The sequence below is a fragment of the Mus musculus genome, chromosome 6 (assembly GCF_000001635.26).
Source record: "Mus musculus strain C57BL/6J chromosome 6, GRCm38.p6 C57BL/6J".
In the NCBI taxonomy this organism is placed as follows: Eukaryota; Metazoa; Chordata; class Mammalia; order Rodentia; family Muridae; genus Mus; species Mus musculus.
The window spans coordinates 89,140,599-89,147,766 of NC_000072.6; the positions used below are offsets into that span (position 1 = coordinate 89,140,599).

Sequence of the window (7,168 nt, forward strand, 5' to 3'; positions counted from 1 at the left end):
GTCCCTTCTTTACTGGCCTCCCTGGGGTGGAAAAATAAATGATTCCCCACTTCCTCCTAGCCATCTCAAATCACACCCTTGCCATCTGTCCTGCGTACCCACATGATCACTTTTAGTTTCACCCTCTAGCATAAGAACACCATGGTAGGGCTAAGTCTCAAGCCTGCTGCCTCTGTTGGAGAAGGCTGTTTCTTAGTGGCCATTTGGAACTCTGCTGCCAGCGACTATCCAAACTGTGGTTACCCAGGACCTCAGCCTCTCCATCCAGTACACTTCATCAATGGAGAAAAAGCTTTAAGGAGGATCTGGTGCATAGGTTGTAATGAGCTCCTTCTGCCCCAGCCCTCGTGGTCCCTCCTCCTCCAGTTGCTCTTCCTTATTTATTAAGCAAACCTGCCTGTTCCTTGTTCACCTCTCTGCAGCCGCTAGCCTTCCAACCAGCTCCTTCTGCGAGACAGCCTCTTTGCTCAGGGCCTCCCTGCATCAGGTAAGGATATTGGGTACAAGGGGAGGTTGGTTTGGGGCCAGGAGAAGTTGGTTTGGAGTCTGCGACTCTTTCCTTCCTGCCTCACCCTTCCAGTGCCCCGGTTTAATAGGCCTAAGCCCCAAACCCCTGACCCCAAGCCCCCCCCCCCCACTCCTAGCCTCCCAGGTCTTGATCCCCTGGGCCCCTAGCCTTCTCCCCCCAGTCCCTCTCTGACTCCCAACCCCTGCTCCCCTCCCCCACATGCCCCCCCTGCCCCCCCAGGCCCAGGCTCCAGCCAGCTCCCAGCCTTCAGTAGTCCCTTTAAGTCACACCCACCTTAAGTAAGAAGTGCTGTCTACCCTCTGGGTGAGGTCTTGGCCAGGCCTTTTGATCACTTGATAGATGTACCCAGTAAGAGAATCACAGCATCTTCCTACCTCTTCAGTGTTCAGCACTTGTGAATCTTTTCCATCTTGGCCAACCTGATGGCAGAGAATAAGAGCCAACCCCTTTGATTGGCTCTTACTGATACAAATATGGCACCTACAGTAGAATAGAATTAGTGATAAAAGTGAGCCCCCTCTCGTTCTCTCCTTTCCTTCCTTTAAGCTCTTTAACCGTTACCTTTCTTCTACTTCCGTCCCCCTAAAGTTCCCAGCTAACACAGCTGCCCCTCTTCCCCTCTGAGGGAGTTGACAATGACCCCCATAGATGCCTAACTCCCCTGGCATGGAGCACTGTACCTGAGTACCTTCCCATACACACCATGCCAGTTTGTAGCAGCCCCACCTGGGGCGCTTTCTGTCCTTGGAACAACTTCCACCTTTTTTTCTTTTAAAGAACTTTACAGCTTTTCCCTGGCACGGTCAATGCCAGCGTAGCTGCTCTTGCTTTGGGAATCACAATTAACAAAAGTAGGAGTCCCTGTGATCTCAAGACCGTCCTTCTGATAACTGAAGGTGGCTAGCTGTCCAGCAGGAAAGTAGCTTATGTAGTGTAGATGCACTGGACCAAAGTCCTCAGCAGAGGAACACTTTACTCTGCTAGAGATCCCCCAAGTGGCTGGGGCTCCCTGGCTGGAGTGCTAAGTATAAGAGACAGGATGACAGAGGATTTTTCTAACAGATCTACCACCTACTAACCTATGAGGAGTTCCGAGGGCTGGGTCGATTTTGAAAGGTGGAGATCTTTGAGGCAACCACCTCTTAAAGGTCTTGCTGGCCTCACCTGGTCCTGCCTTTTAAAGATTCACAGTGGGGATGAAATTTCAGCCCAGATTTCATCAAAGGCCTCTAAACCCTAAATCTTAGCAATTACTGTTTCATAGTAATATACTTTATCTGGGTCTATTTTAATTTACCTCCTGCCCCATAGATCTAGTCTGCTTTAAGTTCTAGGGCATTTTCTTGAAGTAGGTCTTTGGTGAACTCTCCTCTACGTTCTGTCCTGTTATTTGGACACTAGTCCAATTTTGCCCTTTAAACTTTTTTTTTTTTAATTTTCTCTCTTAATTGCCACCATTCTAACTTTGTGACACTTTTTGGGGGGGTGGCAGGGGGGCTGTCTTCAGCTTTGACATTTGACTCCAGGGTCATCTTTGACATTTGACTCCAGGGTTTGGAGTGATGTTGCCGTGAATCCTCAGAGTGATCTCTGCCAGTAAAAAGAGCCAGTTCAAGCCAGATTAGATTAAGTGCAGGTTTATCAGGAACCTGCACTCAGTAGGATGGAGGCCAGGGAAATCACTGTGGGGAGGGAAGGAGGGAAAGAGAGAGTAAAAGGGTGCATGCAAGAGAGGAGGAGGAGAAGGGAGACCAAAATGTCCAGATTATACAGGGGGGTGTCTATGAGGGAAGGGCAGCACAGCCCCTGGGCTGGAAAGCTAAGGGTTTGGGGGTGGGGTATGCCAGGTAGGGACTTCGGGGTTCTAGGAGAACCTGGAGGCCAGGTCTGCTTTGATATGTCAAATATGCACCTCGGTCCCTTGTCCCTGGGTCTGAAACCAAACACCACCCCTCCAATCCTATCTTAGCTCAAGGGTGTCTAGCCCTATCCTTATCTCTGAGACGTCAGATCTGACTTATTGCTACTTTCCTTCTACTTGGATGGCTACAGGGCTTTTCTCAGGAGTCTATTGGAACGTGGTGTTAGCTCACAGGCAAAGGCTAGATGCTAAATAACCAGTTGTGTTAATACTCAGCTAACTGGAGTCCTTCTGCTCAGCCAGATAGAAAGCATGAGCAGGTAAAGACAGTGAGTTACAGGCAGTCCCAGCCCTTGAATGCCTGAGCCCTAGGAGCTCAGACTGGCAGAGCCAGAGACTGCAGCTCAACATGCCTTGTACACACACACACACACACACACACACACACCCCTCCCATACCCCACTCCTGTGCCAGCAGCAGCCTGTTCAAAGATTTCCAGGTCAGGCCTGGGGGCTAGCTACTGGTAACTCCCAAGAATGAGTAGCAAGCTCTGGCTGGGCCTTGAGCTCAAGACCCTCAGCTCCTCCAGCACATAGTGTTTCAGGTCAGGCTGTTGGGAGCTTTGGACATAATGGCTTAACAGAAACGTCCTTTCTATCCCTGGCTAGTTCCAGTCTCTTCAGCCTTAGCTTTCTCCGCCCACTGTCACCTCGGAATATCTCTACCACCTCTGTCCTCCATCTTTTCTGGCACACTACTCTCTGGGACTATAGCCTTCCTGTAACTACTACCAGCTTTGGGAGGCAGTGGCTACCTTTGCTTCCCATGATGTGTCTGTCATCCCCTCTTCACAATAAACTCAGTCCTCTACCTATAACAAAGATAAAAGGGTGAGGGTAGACCACTCAATTAAAAAGTAGACAAAGGCCGGCCGTGGTGGCACACGCCTTTAATCCCAGCACTTGGGCGGCAGAGGCAGGCGGATTTCTGAGTTCGAGGCCAGCCTGGTCTACAAAGTGAGTTCCAGGACAGCCAGGGCTACAGAGAAACCCTGTCTCGAACCACCCCCCCCCCAAAAAAAGTAGACAAGGGTAGACCACTTGAAACCTACTGATGATAAGCCAGGCGGTGCCAGAGGACAGGGTAGAGGGATGTTCAAAAGCAAGCAAGCAGCCTGCCCTTATTAGCCAGACATTGGTGTTTCAACAAGGGTCTCTTCCCCAAATATAGCAGTCCTTCATGTGTTTGTACCAAACATTGTACAGGCTTTTCATGCAAATGAAGGATCACATTTGGGCCAGTCACAGGATTTCTGCTGGAACATTGCAGCCAGGAGAGCATTCACTATATTCATTCCCACTTTTCTATGTGAGCCCCAGGGAAATGAGGTGAGGCAGGCAGAGGGACACAGGAACCAAACAAAGGAGCAAGACACAGGGAAAACACAGGGAAGCTGGACCACAGGAAGTGGCTAGCTGAGGGCGGAGGTGGATTGGATGGTGGGGACAGAACCAACTGGATAACAGAGTGCTTGAACATATTGAGAGACATTTGTCAGTTTTCTTGGCTTAGAGAAAAATGAGTGATGTGCCTGCTCATCTCAGTGACCTGCTTGTCCCTAAGTGACCTCATCTCTCGGTGGCCTCTTCTCAGCTAAGGAAGACACCCCCAGAACCCATCTAGGGAGGTAAGTGGGGCCTCTGCTCACAAAGGAGGTGAAGGACATCCTTCTTACACCCTAGGAAGAACCCCTCTGGCCAGCCTCTCCTGTTCCTACTTCTGACATTGGGTCCCAGATCCTTTTGGAATTTGTGTGGCTTTCACTTGATGTCTGTGGGGCTGGGCGCCAGTCTTCCAGGTTGTTTGTTCCACATCTTGGAGTGAGGGCCAGTGGCTTCCTGAGGCTCAGAGAGAACTTTTAATTCACTTGAGATACTATCTCATTGACAGACCATAGCTGGGCCAGGATGTGGCTTCATAACAGCATACTTACCTAGCATGTCTGAGGTCCCAGGTTCCATCTTCACCCTGAAAAGAAAGTTCATCTCCTTCTTACATGAGAGACAGAATACACTGTCATGTGTTCTGTGGCTGCTACCTTGTCCCCCTTCCCAAGTGGGCCTCACACCCCTCCTGGCCACTCTTCTCTGACTGCCATCCACTCCACAGGAGTAGCTGCCAGACAAGGAGAGTGGAATTTCAGCCTTTACATTGAGGTGTAGCTGGAGCAAGAGCAGAGCTCATTCCTGGAGAGAGCCACCACCCAGGAACAAGCTATGAGAAGAAACATCACCAACCAAGCTTTCGGAGAAACCCACATGCCTGTGACTGCCTCAGCCTATAGTCTCTGGGGTGGTATGAGGAAAGGATTCCTAACCGATCCATGCCTGAGCTCCATCACCAGTGTCTCCTATGTTACCTACAAAGTTGAAAACATCCCGATACCAACTTGCCCACTCCCCATTGTTTACACATGGATACCCTTGGGCTATAATATGAAGCGGGGTGTTGCTGTGCCCAATATATGGTCCAGGCAGGTCTCCGACTTCTATCACCAACTCGAGAGCCTGTGCCCAGATGCCGTGGCACCCAACGCATTTCCCTGTAGTCTCAAGGCAATCCTACCCTCATTCCTTTAATTTTTCTTTCTTTGGCCAATGACATTTCCAGCCATTGTCCCCAAGTTCAATACTAGATTCTAACCTGCCTGGAAGGGTAGAAGAGGCCTTGGGATGGTGTGTGAGCAGCCCAGATACCTGTCAGTCCAGCCCTCAAATGTTTGCCCCTTCAACCCAGCAACCCCAACTGCCTACCCTGAAGAATCCACTACGGCCTCTTGGAGCAGCTGGTGGGATGTTCAGAGCTGTATCCTTTGAGCCAGCAGCCAGCCTCTACTGCCTGAAGGGTCTCGGCCATGATCCCCCCCTCCCCATGCTCACATGCCTTTCTGGCCTTCAAGGGGCCCATTGGTTCTTTTGTTTTTCTCTTTTTTTCTTCTGAACTCATTATTGGCACCTTTACTCCCAGCTTCTGTTCCGGACCAGTTATCATTTGTCATCTACCTGGGCAGATAAATTTTGTATATAAATTAAAAAACAAACAAACAAAAACTACACAACCACTAAGCTGAGAAACCTGTAAACTATCAAGATCCACCACCTACACTAGGCCCTCTTTTGCACTGAAATGGATCTCACTGTTCAGTACCTGGGCATCCTGTGTACTACAGAGTCCCCAGTGCTTATACATGAATGTCCTGGGGCAGTTATCTCAGGTGGCTTCTGGGGCAGTTATCTCAGGTGGCTTCTTCCTATGCCCTCAGTGTGGTCAAGGGAGGCCACCAGCTTTTATTACCAACTCGAGAGCCAGTACCCAGATACCATGGAGTCCAATATGTTACCTTGTTTCATGGGATTCCCACCCCCGACTTCCTCAGGCTTTCAAAGCCTCTGCCCAGTCCTCTTCCCTCAGAGAAGGTCCTTTACTCCCTGGCTGCCATGTAGTGACCCCAGAGCATTCTGGCATCACAGAACCCAGCAGACACTCCCCGAAATCTCTTGAAAAGCCCCACTTAATGGAGGATGGACTTGGGACGGGGGTAGGGTGGGGAAACAGGTTCACTGCACACACACACACACACACACACCCCATATTGTTTCCTCTCAAGAGCTGGTAACACCGTCCCATAAAACATAGTGACTTACATGTTCTTAATATTAAATGACATTCTATCAATTTTTTTTAAAGTTTTCACCAGTTAGTGTATTTTAAGACCCCATCCTAACCTGTAAGCATGAACAGCACATTTCCAGGTTTATTGGCATAGAGGTTCTCCTGTGCTCCCTATTGGTTTTAATTGTCTACTGTATTCTTTCCTTCCTAATGTCAAATATATTAAAGGAGGTAAATGAAATCTCACCATAGGCTATGGTATGGATCTTTGTATTTACCTAGAGGTTCCTACATTGAAGGCCTGGGAGGTGACAGAGCCTTTATGAGGCAGGGAGGTCTTTAGGTCACTGGGAGTGTACCCTCACAGAAGATGGCGAGGCCCCAGCATCTTTCTCCCTTTTTCAACCCTGAGGTAAACTGTTTTTTACTGCACACTTCCTCCAGTGTGTGCCACACAGATCCAAAGCAAAAGGGTCAAGTAATCGTGGCTCTCAACCCTTTAAAACTGTGAGCTGAGCAGCCTCTTCTCGGGACCGCAGGTGTCGGTTACAGTAACAGGATGCTGAACCACCATGGAGTTGTGTTTCAGCAGATTCTGTTTTGACCTCACTGGTTCTCCGGTGTCCCATATCATCATCTGTAGCCTAAGTTTCAAGGATAATTTCTGCCAACTCATTTGCCTGGAGTTCCTCCTACTATTAAATATACCAATTTAAATATACCTCATCATGATGTCTGACCATTTTATTATCTTACTTTTTAAAAAAGATTTATTTTGTGTGTGTGAGTGTGCTGCCTGCGTTTATGTATCTGTACCACCGTGAGTGTACCTGGTCCCCACAGAGGTCAGAAGAAAGTGTCGGATCCCCTGGAGCTGGAATTACAGAGGTTTGTGACCTGCCTGGTGTGTGTGCTGAGAACTGAACTCGGGTCCTCTGTAAGAGAAGGACACACTCTTAGCTGCTGAGCTGTCTCTTCGGCCCCATATTTTTGTACCATTGTAAATAATCACTATTAAGGGGTGGGGGGAGGGACCAAGTCAATTTTCTAATTGTCTTCTTATGGCCCAATAAACCAAAACCGTACTTTAAAATGTCTCTCAGGA

The 7,168-nt window shown here is 49.0% G+C and overlaps 1 long non-coding RNA gene across 4 annotated transcripts; it reads left to right on the forward strand.

Annotated features, from left to right (window-relative positions):
• The first annotated feature begins 395 nt into the window (after nt 1-395).
• Gm1965 (predicted gene 1965) lies at nt 396-6,772 on the forward strand. Of its 4 annotated transcripts, none has more exons than NR_121593.1 (3): nt 396-487; nt 3,950-4,078; nt 4,561-6,772. It is a non-coding gene; the product is annotated as a predicted gene 1965 (long non-coding RNA). The 4 variants fall into 4 exon arrangements; NR_121594.1 differs by having other exon boundaries at nt 3,964-4,078; NR_121595.1 differs by having other exon boundaries at nt 4,015-4,078.
• The last annotated feature ends 396 nt before the right edge of the window (nt 6,773-7,168 follow it).